A 23,488-nucleotide genomic window follows, 5' to 3' on the forward strand; every position below is an offset into this window, starting at 1 on the left:
CAATTCAATCCTAATTCTATACCGTACCTCCAAAACCACTTATAATCACTCTCCTAAGTCACAAATCACCTCCTGAAGCTAACCGAACCATCGGAACTCACATCCGAACCCTCTAACACATAAGTCAACATCCGGTTGACTTTTCCAACTTAAGCCTTCTTAAAAGAGACTAAGTGTCTCATTTCTTACCAAATCCTCTCCGAACTTGAACTAATCATCTCGATCCCATAAAACACGGATAACGAAGCTTAAAGAAGCTGAAATGGGGAAATGGAGCGGTAACTCATGAGACGACTGGCCGGGTTGTCACATCATCCCCAACTTAAACAAGCGTTTGTCCTCGAACGAGTCAAGAAACATACTTGACGCCTCAAACAGATGAGGGTATCTGTTCCGTATCTCTCACTCGGTCTCCCAGGTAGCCTCCTCCACGGGCCGACCTCTCCACTGCACCTTCACTGAAGCTATATCCTTTGATCTGAACTTCCGAACTTGGCGACCCAAAATAGCTACTGGCTCCACATCAAAGGTCAAATCGTCATCCAACTGAACCGTGTTGAAGTCCAAAACATGAGATGGATCCCCAATATACTTCTGGAGCATAGAAACATGAAATACCGGATGCACACTCGACAGGCTGGGTGGTAAAGCAAGCTCATAAGCCACCTCCCCAATCCTCCGAAGCACCTCAAAAGGCCAAATGAACCGATGACTCAACTTGCCTTTCTTCCCAAATCTCATAACACCCTTCATGGGCGAAACCTTCAGCAGGACCTTCTCACCGACCATGTAGGACACATCTCGAACCTTCCGGCCCGCATAACTCTTCTGACGTGACTGCGCTGTACGAAGCCTCTCCTGAATCACCTTCACCTTCTCTAAGGCATCCTGAACCAAATCTCTCCCCAATAGTCTAGCCTCGCCGGGCTCGAACCAACCAACCGGAGATCTACACCGCCTCTCGTACAAAGCCTCATATGGAGCCATCTGAATACTCGACTGGTAGCTGTTGTTGTAAGCAAATTCTGCAAGTGGTAGAAACTTATCCCATGAACCTCTAAAGTCAATAGCACAAACATGCAACATGTCCTCTAATATTTGAATAGTACGCTCGGACTGTCCGTCCGTCTGAAGATGAAACGATGTGCTCAACTCTACCTGAGTACCCAACTCTCTCCGTACGGCTCTCCAGAACTGTGAAGTAAACTGAGTACCTCTATCTGAGATGATGGAAATAGGAACGTCATACAACCGAACAATCTCCCGGATATAAATCCCTGCCAACCGCTCTGAAGAATAAGTAGTACACACAGAAATAAAGTGCGCAGACTTGGTCAGCCGATCCACAATCACCCAAATAGCATTGAACTTCTTCAAAGTCCGAGGAAGTCCAACCACAAAGTCCATCGTGATTCTCTCCCACTTCCACTCGGGAATAACCATCTGCTGAAATAAGCCACCCGGTCTCTGATGCTTATACTTCACCTGCTGACAGTTGAGACACCGAGCTACACATCCCACAATATCTTTCTTCATTCTTCTCCACCAATAGTGTTTCCTCAAATCCTGATACATCTTCGCGGCACCCGGATGAATGTAATACTGCGAGCTATGGGCCTCCTCCAGAATCAGCTCTCTAAGCCTATCGACATTGGGCACACAGATCCGGCCCTGCATCCTCAACATACCATCATCATCGACGGTCACATATCTGGCATCATCATGAAGAACTCTGTCCCTAAGGACAAGCAAATGCGGATCATCATACTGGCGCTCTCTGATGCGATCATATAAAGAAGACCGAGAAACCACACAAGCCAACACCCGACTAGGCTCCGAAATATCCAACCTTACGAACCGATTGTCCAGGGCCTGAACATCAACCGCAAGAGGTCTCTCCCCAACTGGAATATATGCTAAACTCCCCATACTCGCTGCCTTTTGGCTCAAAGCATCGGCCACCACATTGGCCTTTCCCAGATGGTACAATATAGTGATATCATAATCCTTAAGCAACTCCAACCATCTCCACTGCCTCAAATTAAGATCCTTTTGCTTGAACAAATACTGAAGTGCGATGATCAGTGAACACCTCACAAGATACGCCATACAAGTAATGCCTCCAAATCTTTAATGCGTGAACTATGGCAGCCAACTCTAAATCATGAACGGGGTAGTTCTTCTCACGGGGCTTCAACTGCCGAGAAGCATAAGCAATAACTCTACCCTCCTGCATCAACACACAACCAATCCCAACTCTTGAAACATCACAATACACAGTATATGAACCTAAAGTTGATGGTAAAACCAGCACTGGAGCTGTGGTCAAGGCCGTCTTGAGCTTCTGAAAGCTCTCCTCACACTCGTCCGACCATACCAATGTAGCACCCTTCTGAGTCAACTTGGTCAAGGGCGATGCAATGGAGGAAAATCCCTGAACAAACCGGCGATAATAGCCTGCTAACCCAAGAAAGCTACGAATCTCTGTGGCTGAGGACGGTCTGGGCCAACTCTGAACTGCCTCTATCTTCTTCGGATCAACCTGTATACCCTCGCTGGACACCACGTGCCCCAAGAAAGCCACTGAACTGAGCCAAAACTCAAACTTGGAGAATTTTGCATAAAGTTTCTCCTCCCTCAGTCTCTGTAACACAACTCTCAAATGCTCTGCATGCTCCTCCTAACTACGCGAGTACACCAGGATATCATCAATGAATACAATAACAAACGAATCCAGATAAGGCCGAAATACACTGTTCATCAAATGCATGAATGTTGCTGGGGCATTGGTTAGCCCGAAGGACATAACAAGAAACTCATAATGACCATATCTGGTCCTGAAAGCAGTCTTAAGAATATCTGAATCCCTGATCTTCAACTGGTGATAACCCAAACGGAGATCAATCTTGGAGAACACCCTCGCTCTCTGAAGCTGATCAAATAAATCATCAATGCGAGGTAAAGGATACTTGTTCTTAATTGTTACTTTGTTCAATTGCCTATAATAAATGCACATTCTCATCGTGTCATCCTTCTTCTTCACAAACAAAACCGGTGCACCCCAAGGGGACACACTAGGCCGAATGAACCCCTTATATAAGAGTTCCTGAAGTTGTTCTTTCAATTCCTTCAACTCTGCTGGTGCCATACGATATGGCGGAATAGAAATGGGCTGAGTGCCCGGCACCAGGTCAATACCAAAATCAATATCCCTGTCCGGTGGCATGCCTGGCAGGTCTGCAGGAAAAACATCGGGAAAATCCCTCACAACTGGGACAGAATCAATACTAGGAGTCTCAGCTCCAACATCCCTCACAAATGCTAGATATGAAAGGCAACCCTTCCCAACCATACGCTGGGCCTTCAAGAATAAGATCACTCTACTAGGGATATAATCAGTCACACCACGCCACTCGATCTGCGGTACACCCGGCATAGCCAAAGTGACTGTCTTAGCATGACAGTCTAGAATAGCACGACACGGAGATAGCCAATACATGCCTAAAATGACATCAAAATCCACCATGCTCAATAGCAATAGATCCACTCGGGTCTCCAGACCGCCAATAGTCACCACACATGACCGGTACACACGGTCTGCAACAACAGTATCGCCCATTGGGGTAGATACATGAACGGGTAAAGCAAGAAACTCACGGGGCGTACCCAAATAATGAGAAAAGTATGATGACACATAAGAAAAGGTGGAACCGGGATCAAATAATACCGAGGCATCTCTGTGGCAGACTGGAACAATATAGCTCTTAACCGTGTAATCAACTTAATTAATAGCAAACTCCCCAACTTGGATCAAAGCCATATAACAAAACACACTCAATAAATCATAACACACATACTCTATTGTTGCTGTAATACCATAGTGAGATTGAACTCACTCCTTCATAAGCTTGTGGAAACACAAATCATCTGGAATTTTAACTCTTCTGCAATTCTTGCATTCACTCACACAATAGTTAAGCCCACTCTCTAGGCAGCACAATTTAAATTTCAACGCATATTCTTCCCTTGTAATTGAGATCTTCTAATAGACAACATAAGGACCACACCACCTTAGAACACTCCGCAGGAGATAAGCCACATGTTTTGCCTCCAATTACCATTTTGTATACTTTCCATTGTCATACACATTACACAGTAACTTAATCTTCCTGACTCTAAACTCATACCGTAACATGAAATTTACTTCACTCCAAATAGGAACATGAAAAGATTATTCACGCGCCCATAACTCGGGGCTACACATCCAATTACAATGGAAATCAAACACTTAATGGTTCATCTATCATCCAGCAGACCTTCCTCCCCACTTTCGAGTCATATAGATACATCTCGCAGTACTAACATACTCATCACATAGCTATCTAGCCGTCATTCAAACCAATAGGGGCAATACCGAACATATAAGTTCAAAACACTTGCTCATACAATCAACACCTCAGTGCTCAAGCCATAGGCAAAGATCCAACCTCAAGTCCTTCAGACCGGCCCAACATCAACTCATAGAGATCACATCTCGCCCCTCGATCGGGGAATCACAAGCTGTTGATGCACATCTGATACTGAGCACTCATATGCGCATACGAACACGTGGAAGGAATTTCAAGAGTTACTTTTCAAGCTGAATCAAGGACGCACGATAAGAGTTCAAGAATGTGAAGTTCTTTCCTAAAGGTTCGGCAGCCTCTCGAGGATAAGTACAGACGTCTCTGTACTGATCCGCGAGACTCTACTAAACCTGCTCATGACTCGGGAGACCTAAGTAACCTAGGCTCTGATACCAACTTGTCATGACCCGATCACCGAACCCGGTCGTGATGGCGCCTCTCGTGAAGACAAGGCCAGCCAGACCAAAACGGAACACCTCTTTTAAATAGTTAATCATCATAAACAGTAATAACATATAATATAATGCTCATAAATTGCGGAATTTAACGATAATAACAGCAGGAACCATCCCGACACAACCCAAACCGGGGTGTCACAAGTCATGAGCTATTACAGAATCTACTATAGGTCTACAAAGTATGGAATCTGATACAACAGTTTGAAGAAAACATAAATGATAGAGGATAAGAGAGTCAAGGGGTTGCGGACGTCAACAGCTACCTCGTAACTCCAAATCACTGCCTAACCTGGAAGGAATCAGCGCTCAGGTGCGGACTCTGTTATACCTGAATCTGCACACATGGTGCAGGGAGTAATGTGAGTACTCCGACTCAGTGAGTAATAATTACAAATAATGGCTAAAAGTATGAAAACACGTAAAGGCACAAAGCAATTCCATATCAAGAAGTAAAATCACTTAAAGCAATAAATCAGTGAAGAAATCAAATGATATTCCTTTTTAAAACAAGTAAAACAGGTAATTTAACAAGTAATTAACAAGTAGAAATCCGCCCCTCGGGCACAGTATCAATCACTCAGCATAGTATCAGCCCCTCGGGCTCACTCTCAGTACAGTATCAGCCCCGCGGGCTACCTCACAATCACTCACCATAATGGTCAACCATTGTTACCTGACCAACTTTCATCAAACAGTGTCATTGTTACCACTATTTCAAATCACATGGGTACCCGCGCTCACTGTGGGTGTGCAGACTCCGGAGGGGCCCCTTACGGCCCAAGCGCTATATCAAGCCACCTCGTGGCATCATCACTCAACATATCCTCACATCACTCAAGCCACCGCATGGCAGGAATAGTATCTCAGGCCCTCGGCCTCATATCACTCAACATATCCTCACATATGGTCCTCAGCCTCACTCAGTCCAGAAATCATCATAATCCCCTTGGGCATTAGTAAAACAGTAGTTCTCAGCCCAAAACATGATGTAGAAATATCATTTAAGTTTCAAATCTGAGTAAAAGTGGCTGAGTTTGTAAAACAATAGATATCAACAGGACTGAGTTCAAATAATAAGTCAAGCAGTAAGGAAACAGTGATAAAAATCCCCGAAGGGTCCAAATAGTTGGTACAAAGCCCGATTATGGCAATCAGCCCAAATCATGATGGTAACAAATGAATTTCAGTCAAATATTCGGTAAAATCATCAATTGGGATGGACCAAGTCACAATCCCTAGTAGTGAAAACCCCACGCTCATCATCCAGCGCGTATCTTGCCTCAATATAGCACTACGACGTGCAATCCGGGGTTTCAAACCCTCAGAACATCATTTACAACCATTACTCACCGCGAACTAGCTAATTATCTACCTCACGACGCCTTTGCCCCTTGAATTGGCCTCCACACGCATCGAATCTATCCAAAATCAGAACGAATACGTCACAATATGCTAAGGGAACAAAGCTCAATTAAAATCCGAAATTTAACTCAAAATTGCCCGTGGGGCCCACGTCTCAGAATCCGACGAAAGTAGCAAAATATGAACACCCATTCAACCACGAGTCCAACCATACCAAAATTATCCAATTCCGATACCATTTGGTCCTTCAAATCATCATTTTACATTTTTGAAAGGTTCCACAATTTTCTTCCCAAATTCCATCTCAAATCACGAATTCAATGATGAATTCAGTGATAGATTCATGTACTCTAACCAAATCTGAGTTAGAATCTCTTACCCCGACCAATTTCTTGAAAAACCTTCGAAAAAACGCCAAAATCCGAGCTCTCTAGGTCAAATATCAAATAAAACCCAAAACCTCGTATTTATAGAGTACCCCTCGAATTCCGACACCGCTGACCGCACAAAAATGACCGCGGTCCGTGCAAAACCAGCGGGGTCCGCGCAAAAACGACCGCGGCCGCGCAGGTCTTGCTCTGAAGGGACAGGCTTTAGTCTTTTGGCCATAACTTTCGCTACAGATGTCGAAATTGAAATATCGTTACCTTTCTAGAAACTAGACACGAAGGGCTACAAATTTCATTTTTGAATCACCTCAAACTTTCTTGTGGATCAAAAGATATGAGCTTCCGAAGTAGGACCAGCAACCTGCAGTCTTCACGACCGCGGCCGCGACCACTTTGACGCGCCCAGCGCGAAAAGGAGCGTGGTCCGCGCCAAAACTGTTGCTCCCTCCATTTTTCTAAGTTCCGGGGTGTCCGTACTTGCTCAAAACTCATCCGAAACACACTCGAGGCCCCCGGGACCTCAACCAAAAGCACCAATGCATCCTAAACACTATTCAACCTCGTTCCAATCATCAAAACACCTCGACTAACACCAAAATCATCAAATCACATCGAATTCAAGCCTATGAATCTCAAGAACTTTCAAATTCCATTTTTGATCAAAAACCCAACCAAACCACGTCCGAATGACCTCAAATTTTGCAGACAAGTCCAAAATGACATAACAAAGCTACAGAAACTCTCGGAATTCCATTCTGACCCTCGGATCAAAATCTCACCTATCAACCGGAATTTGCCAAAATACTAACTTCGCCAATTCAAGCCTAATTCTACACCGTACCTCCAAAACCACTTCCGATCACTCTCCTAAGTCACAAATCACCTCCCAAAGCTAACTGAACCATCGGAACTCACATCCGAACCCTCTAACACATAAGTCAACATCCGGTTGACTTTTCCAACTTAAGCCTTCTTAAAAGAGACTAAGTGTCTCATTTCTTACCAAATCCTCTCTGAACTCGAACTAATCATCTCGATCCCATAAAACATGGATAACGAAGCGTAAAGAAGCTGAAATGGGGAAATGGAGCGGTAACTCATGAGACGACTGGCCGGGTCGTCACACTACTATCGCGAGACAGCTATCTCACTATCTCCAAGGAAAGTCCATAACTGAAATGATCAGCAACCGCTACCGTAGCCCGAGATACCTGGATCTGCACACAAGGTGCAGGGGGTATCATGAGTACACCAACTCAGTAAGTAACAAGTTCAAACTATGGACTGACTGGTAATGATGAACTAAACTTCAACAGGTAACACCATTAAAATGTATAGAAAAGTATACATGCTTGTAGTTCAAGTAAAAACTCAATAGTAAATAAATGCAGTCTGAACCGTACGGGGTATAAAGCTCAGGAAATCTCTATGTACCAATGCACAAATAGCATGATCAATGTTCTGTGTACCTCCACTCACAAGTGCTCAACCACTCGTTATTGTATATAGTCATCCGGCCCAGGGATGATCCATCCCGGAATATAGATGTCACTGACCGCAGTCATCCAGTACCGAGGAAGGCTATTCCAGCCCTATAGAGAAGATTCATCCTTCAATACTTAAGATAAGATCCATGTCTAGGGAAGATCCATCCCTCAATACTTAAGATAAGATCCATGTCTAGGGAAAATCCATCCCTCAATATCATCAACTGCGCACATTAGGGGTGTGTTACAGACTCCGGAGGGGCTTCTACAGCCCAAGCGCTATCATAATCATCAACATACCCGTTGCGGCGTGCAGCCCAATCCCATAACTGTCACTCACAATCAGGCTCTCGGCCTCACTCACTCATTACTCTCCAGTCTCACCCCCACACGGGCTCACAATGTTATGATACTAGCCCAAACAATGATATGATGTGCCAAATAACAATAATCGAGTCTAAGGCATGATATAAAATGCATGAACAAGACTGATTACATAATATCAATGAAGCAAATTCTATGGCAGCAAGAAACGACCTCTCAGGTCTCAACAATATCAGAGAAGCCCTAACAGGATATCTAGCATGTTTTTACAGCACATTTACTTAATCACATGATAGAAACACGGATATCAACAAGAAAGAGTTATTAAGCGGTGCCATGGAATGATCCAGGCCGCAATTCTCATGGTGCACGCTCACACGCCCGTCACTTGGCATTTGCGTCACCTCAATATTAGTCATAGAACACATAGTTCGGGGTTTCGAACACTCAGAACTAAGTTTGGAAGTGTTACTTACCTCAAGCCAAGCCAAACTCTAGCCCGCGACTCCCTTACCTCTCGATTCGGCATCAAAATTCCCCGAATCTAACCAAAATCGGTATATTATCATTAATATACTCTAAAGGAATGAAACCCATATGAAAATTATCAAATTAACTCAAAAATTCTGAAATTGGCCAAACCCGACCCCCCGGGTCCGTGTCTCGAAATCCAATAAAAATCACAAAACTGGAAAACCAATTCGCTCACGAGTCTACCCATATCAAATTCATCAAAATCCGACGTCAAAAGGTCATCCAAATCCCAAAAATCCATTCTCCAATTTTTCTTCCATTTCCCCAATTTTTACCCCAAATTCTCAAATTAAATGATAAGAATCAAGACATAATTATGGAATTTAACCCAAAACAAGTGAAGAACACTTATCCCAATCACTCCTCTGAAAATCCTCTCTAAATTCGCCTTCTCCCGAGCTCTCTAATGAGTTTTTGAAAATATGAACTAAACCCTCGTTTTGAACTTACGGATTCTGCCCAGGTGCGCCCTTCTTCGCGAATGCGATCACCCTCTCGCGTTCGCGTAGACCAAACCATACTGCCTCTCCTTTTTACTCTTCACAAACACGATGCTTCGCCAGCTCAGATCTTCGCGAACGCTACCCTTACCTCGCAAAAGCGTAGACCAAGGACCTGGGGTCCCCAACTGCCTTACTCGTCTTCGCGAACGCGACTCCAATTAAGTGTTCGCGATGCACACTCTGCCTCGCCCTTCGCGAACGCGAGACCTACATCGCGAACGTGAAGAGCAACTCACATGCCTCATTCAACATTCCTTCGTGAACGCGAGAACCCTCTCGCAAACGCGAAGAACAAATCTCCAACAAAAATACCAAAAAATGTGCTATCTTTCCAAAGTCCAAAATGATCTGTTTACCACCTGAAACTCACCCGAGGCCCTCGAGACCTCAACCAAATATGACAAAACATCCTATAACATCATTCAAACTTGTTCCAGCCTTCGTAACACTCAGAAAAACATCAAAATATCAAATCACCATCTAAACTTCCAAATTTCGCAAATGATGCAAAAACCTATCAAACCTCATCCAAATGACCTGAAATTTTGCACACACGTCAAAAATGACACAACAGACCTACTCCAATTTCCTAAATTCCATTCCGACCCCGATATAAAAATTTCCACTACCAACCGAAAAATGCCAAATTTCCAATTTCGCCAATTCAAGCCTAAATCTTCCACGGACCTCCAAAATACATTCCGATCACACTCCTAAGTCTTAAATCACCTAGAAAAGCTATCTGAACCATCAGAATTCACATCCGAGACCTTTTTTGCATAAGTCAACATCCGGTTGACTTTTTCAACTTAAGCTTACTCAAAAGAAACTAAGTGTCTCATACCTCTCAACAACCACTCCGAACCCGAACCAACCAACTCGATACCACATAATACAGCTAAACAAGACATAAAGATGCAGAAATAGAGGAAACATGGCTAAAATTTTGAAAACGATCGGTCGGGTCGTTATATCCTCCCCTCTTAAACAAACGTTCGCCCTCGAACGAGTCAAGAAACATACCTGAAGCCTCAAACAGGTGTGGATATCTGCTCTGCATCTCCCGCTCAGTCTCCCAAGTAGCCTCCTCCACGGGCCGACCTCTCCATTGCACTTTCACTGAAGCTATATCCTTTGATCTCAACTTTCGAACCTGACACTCCAAAATAGCCACTGGCTCCACATCATAAGTCAAATCACCATATAACTGAACCGTGCTGAAATCCAAAACATGATATGAATCGCCAATATACTTCCGTAGCATAGAAACATGAAACACCAGATGCACACTCGACAAGATGGATGGCAAAGCAAGATTATAAGCCACCTCCCTAATCTTCCGAAGCACCTCAAAAGGCCCAATGAATCGAGGACTCAATTTAACCTTCTTCCCAAATCTCATAACCCCATTCATGGGTGAAACCTTTAATAGAACCTTCTCCCCAACCAAGTAGGACACATCACGAACCTTCCTACCAACATAACTTTTTTTTCTTGACTGCGCAGTACGAAGCCACTCCCGAATTACCTTTACCTTGTCTAAAGCATCCTGCACCAAGTCTGTACCCAAAAGCCTAGCCTCACCCGGCTCAAACCAACCAACTGGAGATCTACATCGTCTCCCATATAAAGCCTCATATGGAGCCATATGAATACTCGACTGATAACTGTTGTTATATGCGAACTCTACGAGTGGTAGAAACTGATCCCATGAACCCCCAAAATCAATGACACAAGCACGCAACATGTCCTCCAATATCTAAATAGTGCACTCGGACTGCCCGTCTGTCTTAGGGTGAAAAACTATGCTAAACTCAACCTGAGTACCCAACTCTCGCTGCATGGCTCTCCAAAACTGCGAAGTAAACTGAGTACCTCTATCTGAAATGATGGAAATTGGGACGCCATGCAAGCGAACAATCTCTCGGATATAAATCTCTGCTAACCGCTCTAAAGAATAGGTAAAACACACAGGAATGAAGTGCGCGGATTTGGTTAGCCAATCTACAATTACCCAAATGGTAGCGAACTTCTTCAAAGTTCGTGGGAGACCAACTACAAAGTCCATGGTGATCTGCTCCCACTTCCACTCTGGAATATCAATATGCTGAAGCAAGCCACCCGGTCTCTGATGCTCATATTTCACCTGTTGATAATTGAGACACCGAGCTACAAATCCTACAATATCATTCTTCATCCTTCTCTACCAATAGTGTTGTCTCAAATCCTGATACATCTTCGCGGCACCCGAATAGATGGAATACCGCGAGCTATAGGCCTCCTCCAGAATCAACTCCCGAAGCCCATCTACATTGGGCACACATATCCGGCCCTGCATCCTCAATACCCAATCATCACCAATAGTTACATCTATGGCATCGTCATGCTAAACTCTGTCCTTAAGGACAAGCAAATAAGGATCATCACACTAGCGCTCTCTAATGCGATCAAACAAGGAAGACCGAGAAACCATACAAGCTAAGACCCGACTAGGCTCCGAAATATCCAACCTCACAAACCGATTGGCCAAGGTCTGAACATCAACTGCAAGAGGTCTATCCCTAATAGGAATATATGCCAAACTGCCCATACTCATCGCCTTCCTACTCAATGCATCGGCCACTACATTTGCCTTCCCTGGATGGTACAAGATAGTGATATCATAATCCTTTAGCAACTCCAACCATCTCCGCTGCCTCAAATTGAGATCCTTCTACTTGAACAAGTGTTGGAGGCTACGATTATCAGTAAACACCTCACAAGACACACCATAATGATAATGACTCCAAATCTTTAATGCGTGAACACTAGCAGCCAACTCTAGATCATGAACAGGGTAGTTATTCTCATGGGGCTTCAACTGACGAGAAGCATAAGCAATCTCTCTGCTTCATAATACAAACTCTCGAAGCATCACAATACATTGTATATGAACCTAAAACTGATGGCAAAACTAACACTCGAGTTGTGGTCAAGGCTGTCTTGAGCTTCTGAAAGCTCGCCTCATACTCATCCGACCACATAAAAGGAGCACCCTTTTTGAGTTAATTTAGTCAAGGGTGATGCTATAGATCAAAATCCCTGAACGAACCGGCGATAATAGCTCGTCAAACCAAGAAAGATGCGAATCTCTTTGGTTGAGGACAGTCTGGGCCAAATCTGAACCGCCTATATCTATTGGGGGTTTTTAAGCATTAATGAGGCTTAAAAGTGGGTGAATGGGAACTGGAGGGAAATATTATTTAAGTGAAATTTTAAGTTTCCCCCCTTGGCAAAGGGACATTGTCCCATATTGGAAGAGGAAGAGGTTTTTTATGGGTATATAAACAATTGCTCTTATTCTAGCTCGTAAAGAGTTGAGAAGAAGGCAAGCCTCGTGCCGTCGTCATCGCTCGCTCGGCTCGTCTTCGGATTCAGATTTGGATTTGAATTTGGATTTGGTCAAATGATCGATTGATTGATTAATTTTTGGACCAAATTTATTTGTTAATAGTAAAATATTAACAGAAATGTTATTTAATAACAGAATATTAATATTAAAATAAATATTAATATTAAATCCAATCCGTTTTTCTGTTTTGGTAACAGAAAATTAACTACCCTCTTCAATTTTCCCTCTTTACTATTGAGTAAATAGCCATTTATGTTATGGCATTTATGCTATGACCATTTTGCATAAATATCCATTCTAAAGAGTTGCACCTCTTCAGATTTCAGCCCAACTTTAGTTATAAATACAAGACTATTCTGCTCAGAATTTCCATACGATTTTCTGAGTTTCTCCTCCTTCTTCTGCATAGTTTAAACATCAAACAAAGAAACATTAAGCGTGATTTGCTACCGAACTTTGTGTACGCTGAAACACTGGAGTTTGAAGTACCACTATACCAGTGTATAATTCGTTCTATCCTGGGAGGAAATAATCCATAACCTTGGGTACTAGGAGGGGATTAAATTCCTTAAGAAAACACTGTGAATTTAGTGGGCTCGAATTAGTTTTTTGTTATATCGTTTACATTTCTGTTTATGTTATTTTATTTTCTCCAGAATTGTTTTACAAATACATATTACTAACAAGCTTAAGGAATTTAATATATTTTCTGTTGTAGACATGTGATTTTTGACCCTCCCCAAGATTTTTCATATTTTAGTGTAAATATTCAGTTTAAGTTTAGTATCGCTCTCTTTACTTTATTTTATCCAAAAAAAAGAAACTACAAAAATATTTTTCCTTATTCTTAGCTAGTTGATATTTTGTCTAGTTAGTTTTATTTTTGAAAAAAAATACAAAAATAGGTGGCATTTTATTTTCCAAAAAAGATAAAGAAGAAAAGTTAAAAAAATATTTTACATTTTAGTATATATTGAGTGGTATTTAAATTTCATTAATATAGTAATTATATGTCTTCTCTAAATATTTTTATTATCTTAAATATACTAGTATCTTTATAAAGTTATTTTTAATTCATTTTTATAATCAAAGGAAAAGAAAATTGAAAAAAAGGATTTTTGCTTTAGTCTTCCTACCCCAAAGTTAATTAGCCCAAATTCAAATTCATGACCTAAATCGCTTCAAGCCCAAAACATTGAGCCCATACTCATTTCTCATTTGACCTAACTTAATTCCTACCCCTATAAAATAAAGCTAGACACTCAAAACAAGGGCTGGATCCCAATTCCAAAAAGAGACCTCACGGCCGATTTTCCATAAAAGGGGATGATCTCCACAGCTCCATTAAAAACTAGTAGCCATTCCTCCATAAGAGAACCCCTGATTCTTTGAATTTTCAGGAGTCGAACCCACTCCAATAAGAACAGCAACCACAACCTCCAAAAAATAGAATCTGGAATTGTACTCATTTTGTTCGATCTTAACCTCTTCCGCTTTTCTTCGTGTGTTCTTTGAATGAGCTACTTGTTTTGGTTTTTTTGAAGACAAAGTGGTTTGATATTGGGAAAAGTTGAAACATGTTTAAGTAGATATGAATCGTCAGAGGTGAAAATTTGGTATTTGTGAGCACGTGATTTTTGCCCTATATATGAATAATTCCAAAATCCCAAACAAAATAATTTTTCTTTATTTTTACAATTTTTGTGCGTTTTGGTGTCATCTTCTGATAATTGTTGCATTTTATTTGTGCGTGTTAATTTTTATAAAATACAAAAATACGCATTTTTGCATTTAGGTTTTAGTTTTATATTTTTAGTATCAATTAGGGATTAATTTGTTTAGAACAAAACATGAAGAATCACAAAAATAGTTCACTTTTGCATTTTTAATGATTTTATTGTGAATTTGTCACAAAATAGTTTTTGAACAATTTTAGGAATTAATTAGTCTTTGTTTTAAAACAATCAGGATTTCGCGTTAAGTTTTACATCTTTATAAAAATTATAAAAATTATTATAAAAATTATAAAAGCAAGAAAAGAAAATGAAAAAATAATAAGAGCATAAAAGTGGTCTTATTTGAGACCCAAATTTGGGCCAAATGCACTAAAACATTTCAAGCCCAAACGCCTCAAGCATTTTAATTCAGTCCAGCCCAGGTCCTTACCCGGTCTGCCCCCCTTCTAAACGAAACGGCGCCGTTTCGGGGTCCTTGGATCAGGACCATTGGATCTCATCAATCCAATGGTCCGGAACTAACTAGGTTACCGGTATTTAAGTGTCCGAACCTTCCCCCCTACCCCCATTTGCCTCGTCTTCTTCACCTCACCCCTTCTCCTCAAACCCTAATCCGTGCCGCCCCTAAATCCCTTGCCGGCGGTGAACACAAACTATGTCGTTCACTCTGAGATTAACACCACATATCCCCCTCACTCTCCTCTTTCCATTGCACCCATTGGTTCACCTCGAACAAGGCCGGAACTCTTCGAATCTTAATTTGAAGTTTTCAGGCCAAGTGACAGGTTCGTCCAAATCAGTCCAAAATCATACCCCACAACCCCCAGCCCTCCCTCAACACTAATCCGTGGTTGTTTTCTTTCAAATCACTGTGAAACGGCCCGAATCTTAGATCTAAGAATTTCTGGCCAAACCCTAAAACCAAATCCTTTTGATTTCGAACCGTAGTATCCTTAACCATGTGTTCTCTTGTAAGAACACATGGTTAGGGATGTTACGCGTCAAAAATCTGAAAGGATTCAGATGTTTATGACTGGCCGGAATCCCTTATGCCTTTGTGAGTTTTTTTTTACTGCTTCTTTTACTCGCATGATTGAAGTATTATTTACAGTTGTTGTTTCGTTATTTGTTCTGTTAATTTTATGGTTTAAATGTGTTAGTTTAAGTTCTGTTAATTACTGTTGATTCTAAGCTTGATATTTGGTTGAATGATTATAAGTTCATGGTTTAAGAATTAGTTTTAAGTTCATTAAATATTAATCGTTGTAGCTTAAGCTCAGTTTAATTTCGTTTAGCTTGTTTGAGTTGGTATAATTGAACAGAATTGGTTCAGTCAGTCTGATTAGTTAGTTTCTGAATGCTAGTTAATTAATTTTAGTTAGTTTCAGAATGGTTTAGGATATTGGGTATAGTTGTTAAGGATGAGGGCAGGTTCAGTGATTTTGAAAGGCTTTCAGTGGTAATCTGGGTATGAAAAAGGGTAGTTCTGATAGGAATAGTAATATCAAGGTATAGGAAAGGGCAGTATAGGTATTGTATGGGTAGAAGAATACCTTAGGGCCTTCTAGAATGGGGTGCAAGTGTAGATTTTGATAATTGTAATGTAGTTACTTCTTTAGCAAGATAAAAATAGAGGGACCAAATTGAAAATAGGGAGGGACTGATTGGAAAATCAGAATCTAGTCCATTCTCTTTAGGGTTGCCTATAAAAGGGCATAAGATGCCTTGGGAAAGGGGGTCTGCTTTTTCTTCTGCCTTGAGCCCTAAGTTTCAATTTGAGCTTTCATTCCTTCTTTTAAATTCAGTTAGCATTCCAATTCTAAGGTTATTCAGAAAATAAAAACATCAAAAATGGAGAAATTCGAAACAACTTCACAGTTTCATCACTAGGCCTGGATTTCAATTTTGGGCTTTGGGTTTAGCCTGCTTACAGAGGTGTTTAGGTGCACCTGTAAGGGTCAAGGGTATATTTGATGCATGTTAAATTGATCTGTGGGAGTCTGCGTACATATCTGGTTTTTAAAGCAATCTGTCTGTGTTCCGTGGTGTAACATTGCTGAGTTTGTGGCTGTTGTTGTTCAAAGTAGCTGATTCCTCTCCTTTTCTCTATTTACATTCCAATTTCCGGGTACATTTCCCTGAATCTCACTGATGTATGCTCGTTGAAGTTGAAATGAAATGTTCCAGGGCCTGTTATTCAACTGAAAGCAGCCTGTATTTTAAATGATAGTAATAGTGTAGTTTCCTGTTATGTAATTGGCAGATATGTGTATAATTAAACTTGTTCAGTAGGGTCGATTACATGTTAAATGATGCGTAATCTGGAACTGTTGAATTGGGCATTTGAAATAGCTTTGAGCATGGGCCAGGTCTGATTTGAAAGTTTGTGTGAATTCAATAGTCATCAGTAGCAATTAGACCTGTGTACATGACATGAGAATTCATGAGCAAGTTTGATGATATTTAGCTTAATTATTGGTACTTTCGTCATTGGTCATAATAGAGTAGTAGAAGGTTTGCTTTTGTTTTAAGATTCTGAAATCGTTTGGAAGGAAAATCATAATTATGGTAAGTAGATTGGTATGGAAATCAGTTGGAAATCATGAGACAAACTCATTCATAATTGATTTTGTTCATTGAAAACAGCAGGTCTTGATAGGCAATTGGTAGGATAGATCGTTTAGGGATTTTTTTGGAGTTCACGGCTTTTTGTTAAAATGAAGGTATGCATGGTCAGTGTAGTGACTCATTGATATTATATCAATTGTTGCAATGGAAACATACCCATCTTCGTTGGGCCGTTCGGACCGCATCAAGGCTATGAGGCAGGCCCAATTCTCCTTTGAATTTGGTTCTTAGTCTATTTCAGTGTAATCCATTTCCAAATTAACTAGTCTTTTAGAGACACACAAATAAATAGGAAATCGTAGCTATTTCGGGATTGCTACTAGCCTCGCCTGAATAAATCACATGCGCGGACTGTCAACAATAGGTTATTAAAATGATTAGAAATTGGGATGGCCATTTAGCAAATCCCATGGTCTTCCTTAAAATCATATTACATTAGAATCTTTAAGCTCGATTTAATTAAATAACCTTCTTAAATTCGGGTGCGCATTGATGCGACTCAAATCCAAATCTCGATGAAGTCGAAATGTGTTGACAACTACGGGTGCATTGATTGCGACGTGGTTCGAGACGCGTTTTCGCGATATCGTAATTCTTTAAAAATAAATAACGATAGAAAAGAGGTTCACAAATTGAGACGGGCTTCACCGCACAAAAAATAAATAAATGTGAGCCCCTTAGTAAATAATTATCGAAATATTTAGAATTTGGGATGGTCGTTTAGAGAACTTCATGGCTTTTCCCCAAAATAACATTACATTAGAATCTCTAAGCTCGATTTAATTAAATAACCTTCTTAAATTCGGGTGCGCATTGATGCGACTCAAATCCAAATCTCGACGAAGTCGAAATGTGCGGATAACTACGGGTGCATTGATTGCGACGTGGTTCGAAATGCGCTTTCATGACGTCGCAATTCTTTAAAAATAATTATAATAAAAGCAGTGTAAAATTAATAGAAGGCACACGAGTTAGCATGTATTAGAATCAGATAAAATCAAATACAACAGTTAAGCGACCGTGCTAGAACCACGGAACCCGGGAATGCCTAACACCTTTTCCCAGGTTAACAGAATTCCTTACCTGGATTTCTGGTTCGCGAACTGTTAACAGAGTCATATTTTTCCTCGGTTCGGGATTCAATCGGTGACTTGGAACACCATTAACCTCCCAAGTGGCGACTCTGAATAATTAATAATCAAATCCTGTTCTGATTGTCCTTTAATTGGAAAAACTCCTTTACGCCCTTCCGCAGGGTGTAGGTGAAAAAGGAGGTGTGACAGCTCTGGCGACTCTGCTGGGGATCGAACCCAGAATCTCTGGTTCAGGGTTCAGAATTCGAGCTTAGAAAAATTGTTGTATTTAATTGTATCTGATTTTCCTACATGTTTTATGCCGAATGTGCTAAATGTTACCGCTTTGATATTTTCTGAACTGTATATAAACTGTGTCGACACCCTTCTCTCTTCACCTCCGGGGATGTGCTTACTGGCTGAGACTCCCTATTCTGTTAGTGTCATACCTTGAAATAAGAAAGAGGCCGGATAAGTTACGAAGCCGGATGGCCTTTTGGTTCCCGGTAAGTTGCCCCATCCTCGACTCGAGTTGTCCGCTCGGGTACACAGTCTAGAACACTGACCCAGGTTTTGAACATAGAATAACATGACTTCATGCCGGATCCCTAATAGGAATGCTTATTTGCATCACGTTACATTTGACTTAGGGGACTCAACACAGGGGTTGGATCCGTCTAGGACTAGCAACCTGAAATGAAAAGACCATCCTGATGCATCCTACTTGCTCTGTACATATATTTGTTTCGAACCTGCATGTTGACCGGTTTCTGAATCTCGGGAATGTTGGAAAATTGAGAAAAAAAAAGAGAAAAAAAAGAAATATCAGTTAGGGAGTTAATTGATTATTTTAGAAATAAAAATCAATGACCAATTATTGGCGAAACTCTGCCGAAAGTTTGGAAAAAAAAAGGAAAATATTTTATTTTGTTTTACTAAAAAAAGCAAAGAAAAAAAATAGAAAATAAAAAGTCTTTTATTTTTGGAAAGTTGGTTGTTGAAAAAGAAAAGGATAAGAAAAGTTTTTTTTTTTGAAAAACATAAGTTGTTTCATTATTTGTTGAAAAAGAAAGGAAAAAAGAGTCTTTTATTTTTAGTTTGGAAAAATAGGTTGTTTTATTGTCTGTGGAAAATGAAAAAGAAAAAGAGTCTGTTATTTTTAGCTTGGAAAAATAGGTTGTTTTATTTGTTGAAAAGAAAAAGAAAAAAAGAGTCTTGTTTTTAAAAATAGTTTTTATTCGCTTATGAAATGCCAAAAATAAAAATGGAAAAGAGTCATGTTTTAAATAGTTCGGTTAATTTGCCCGAACTACGCACAGTTTGATTCTCACAGGGCGTGAGATACGTAGGCAACCCTCATCGGGTCCAACTTTCCCTTTTTGCAAAATAACCAGAACGTATCAAATTTTAAGTTTGTCATGAATAAACCAAATAATGCCGTTTTTGTCAAAATTAGCAAAATGTTCCCAAACGGGACGCTGGAAGGCTGATTCTGCGTAAATAGCCACCTTTGGTCCTGTATTTTCGTTTTTTCATATTTTGTCTCGAAATGAAAAAGGTTAAGTGGAGTCGTCTTATCATAAATAGCCTTAAAATCTTTTCCCGGAGCACTGAAAGACCATGTTCGAAGGTCAAGTTCCTCGCTTGACAATAAATAGGCAATCTTGAGTCGCAAATATTGACAGTTTATTTTTTGTGTCAAAAGTTTTCTTTTGCTTAAAACACTTTAATAAATGTGCAGGATGAGCACAATGGTGAATGAGCCCTTTTCAATAATGACCAAAGTCCCTTTTGAGCTGCAATTATGGTGGAATGACTTAGGCAAAGAGGGGCAAGATGAAGTGAGAAAATATTTGAAAGACCTTCCGGATTTATTAAACATTCAGACTCGGGGGGATATTATCAGGGCATTGGTCGCCCATTGGGATTCGGCACATAATGTATTTCATTTTTCAGACTTTGAACTCACCCTAACATTGGAAGAAATAGCGGGGTACATTGGAAGTGATCAAGCTCCATTGAGATTCAAATACTTGATTGCTCCTAGGTCCATTACTGTACACCGATTCCTAGATTCCTTGAAAATACCCCGAACAGTTCATCACCCAGATTTTGCAAAGGGTTTCTGCAGCTTCCGCTTCATGTACGATAGATATGGCCATGTGGGCGGGTTCAATAATCCAGACTTTAAGCTTTGCAGCAGAAAAAGCCGACAAAAATGGGAGGAACACAGACGAGTGGCATTTATGATAGCTTTTTTGGGCCTCGTAATATTCCCGAGGAAAGATGGTGATATTGATTTGAAAGTAGCGGGCATCGTCAGTACTTTGCAAACCATGGGGAAAAGCACTTTAGCACCTATGATCGTGGCTGACATTTTCCGAGCTCTCACTGCGTGCAAAGCTGGGGGCAAATTTTTTGAGGGATGTAACGTGTTGTTACAAATGTGGATGACTGAGCATTTATGCCTACGCTCTCAGTTATTGAGTTATGGTTCGGTTGAGAAAACTTGTACAGGAGAATTTGGTACGAGAATCAAAGGGGCTAGTCTACCTGAAGGAGTCACGGCTTGGGCATTATTGTTTCGGAACCGCAAGGCTAGCTAGATACAGTGGGTGCTTGGATGGTTGTCTGTCGAAGAGGTCATATATATGCCAGCAGCCCGACCGCATTTTCTGTTGATGGGACTCAAAAGCATACAGCCCTATGCACCATATCGGGTTCTGAGGCAACTCGGGATATATCAAGTAGTATCAAGAGATGAAGATCTGAGTACCCAGGTGGTCGAAATTAGTCCTGACGGTCGATTCCCGAGGAAGAAGTTCGTTAAATTTGGAGTGAGTGTCAATATCTGATGGCAAACACTTGTGTGTCTGATAGGGTCAAAGGGGAAATTGCTCCAGGGTATCACGAGTGGTTCAGAGGTGACGTGACATGTGGGAGACCGGCTAAAAGACCTCATCTCAAAGATTTCGCCAAGTCATCCCAAGAGCAGTGGGACTGGTTAGCAAAGGAAGAAAGCTATCGAGTTGAGATTGGTAAACTAAAGCAGCAAGTTGAAAGTTTAAAATTCGAAAATAGTATACAGGTTGCCGCGGATCAAAGGGAAAAGAATAGACTAGCCCGAGAAAATGAAGCACTTAGGGCCCAAATCCGACAGTTGAAGATAACCATCAATAAGCAACCAAGGAGCCGATCCGATGAACAATTGGTGAAAAGATTGGAAAACGAAGTCAGGGAATGGCGGGATGAGTTGGAAAAATCTGAAAATGTCATGGCAGAACTTAAAGCACAGTGGGCGACAAGAACCGAAGAACGTCGCCAATACTTGAATCAGTTGAAAGGGACCATGAGAAAATTGTTGCCAATTTAAAGAGAAAAGTGGTTGCCCTTGAGGGTAAAGCGGGTAGGCAGGCTAGAGATTTTGAAACTGAAAGTGGACATTGTTACAACTTGTTGGCCCAAATGGAGGCAGAAGCGCAGCAGCTGCAAGACCAGCACTTGCAAGACTCTCGAGCTTTAAAGATGTGCAGCGATCAGATAAGACGCTTGCTCATAGAAAAGAAGCAAACAAAAGACAGGATTAGAGCCATTGCTCATGCCATTGTAAGGAGATGTCGGGTTTGTGAAGACATGACCCGTACTACTTTTGTCTCAGCAGTGGTGATCTATGTGAAGCGAACCATGAACGAGTTAGAGCAGCTTGAAAGGGATTTGGATCCTAGACCCGCGGCAAGGCCGAACGACGCCCCGCGGACACCTAAATTTGAAGCACTAGAATATGCATAGTCCGTGTCTGTAATCTTCTATCATTTTGAGTCGGTCTTTTGTATGTCCGGGTCAAGTATGTTTGCAGTCTTAGAGTCTGTTGGTTTGCTTTTAGGTTGTGTCTATTAGCTTCTTTCCAAAAATAAAAATGTTGAGTTCGTAAGAATTTGTTTTATTAATGAAAGTTGAAAATTTTATTTCCACCCTTATTGTTGCATTTATTTGCACGAACTATGCTTGGTCTGATTCGTGCGGGGTCACGATACGTAGGCAATCTCCATAGGATTCGACCATAACCGTAAAGAAAACAAACAAAAAATGAAAAGGAAAATAAAAGGAAAACCGAGAAAAAGAGAAAGAAAGAAAAGAGCAGAAAAACAGAGAGAGAAAAGAAAAGCACAAAAGAGGGATAAGGTGAAAGAATGGTAAAAAGGAACAAGGAACGAAATGCCGGGATGACGCATGCAATCGAGCAAACGCATAATAGAAATGAATAACTGTATAAGTGCATTCATGCCAACGTGCGATTATTAAAATCTGATAAGACCTAATCGCTAACAAAGTGGTTGTCTAAATGTGTGAGTCCAGGCAGGTGGTTAGTTGATTGGCAATTCTGGCAACTCACCCGTACAACACACGGTCGAAAGATCAAGTAAAAATGATAGGGCAGGATTCGTAGATCAGCATCGTAGACCCTTCGAATGAGGTTAAGGTAACAGATATGGGTGCTATGAAAAAAGAGATGAGGAAATGAAAAGCACAAATGGCGGAAATGCATCGGGCATGGTCGTAGGGACATCCGGCACCACTATATCCCGCCAACCTATCTTACATCCCACCCTTGGCTCAAGCTCAGGAGCCTACCACTCCCCACGTATCTTCAGTTTTCCCTTATCAGGCCCAGGATTATGGTACCACTTCATACGCTCCCCCAGCTCCACCCTCTAAGAAGAACCCTCCACCACTTATGGTTCCCGTCTTTGTGGCACCTCCCCCAGCTCCACTACATAGATCATCCAGTGAGCCGTTATTCCAAGCTCACGACACCCAATATTACCCTCCCGAACCCACTTTCAAAGCGCCTGAGCCATATACCTATTCTCCCCATTTTGAAATCCCGGGAGAAGTTGAGAAATTGGTTAAGAATGCAGAACAAGAGGAGGTGATTCGTAAAGTCAAAAGCCTGGAGCAATCCTTCAGGAACATGCATGGTTTGGGTAACCAAGTTAGCGTCGCATACAAAGATTTGTGCCCTTTTCCTGATGTCCAGTTGCCTGTGGGGTTTAAAATGCCAAAGTTTGACTTATATGAAGGGCACGGTGACCCAGTAGCCCATCTGCGTGGTTTCTGTAGCAAAATGAGAGGTGCTGGGGGAAAGGATGAATTGTTGATAGCATATTTCGGTCAAAGCCTAAGCGGGTCAGCGCTA

Source organism: Nicotiana sylvestris, chromosome 4, assembly GCF_000393655.2.
Source record: "Nicotiana sylvestris chromosome 4, ASM39365v2, whole genome shotgun sequence".
NCBI lineage: Eukaryota > Viridiplantae > Streptophyta > Magnoliopsida > Solanales > Solanaceae > Nicotiana > Nicotiana sylvestris.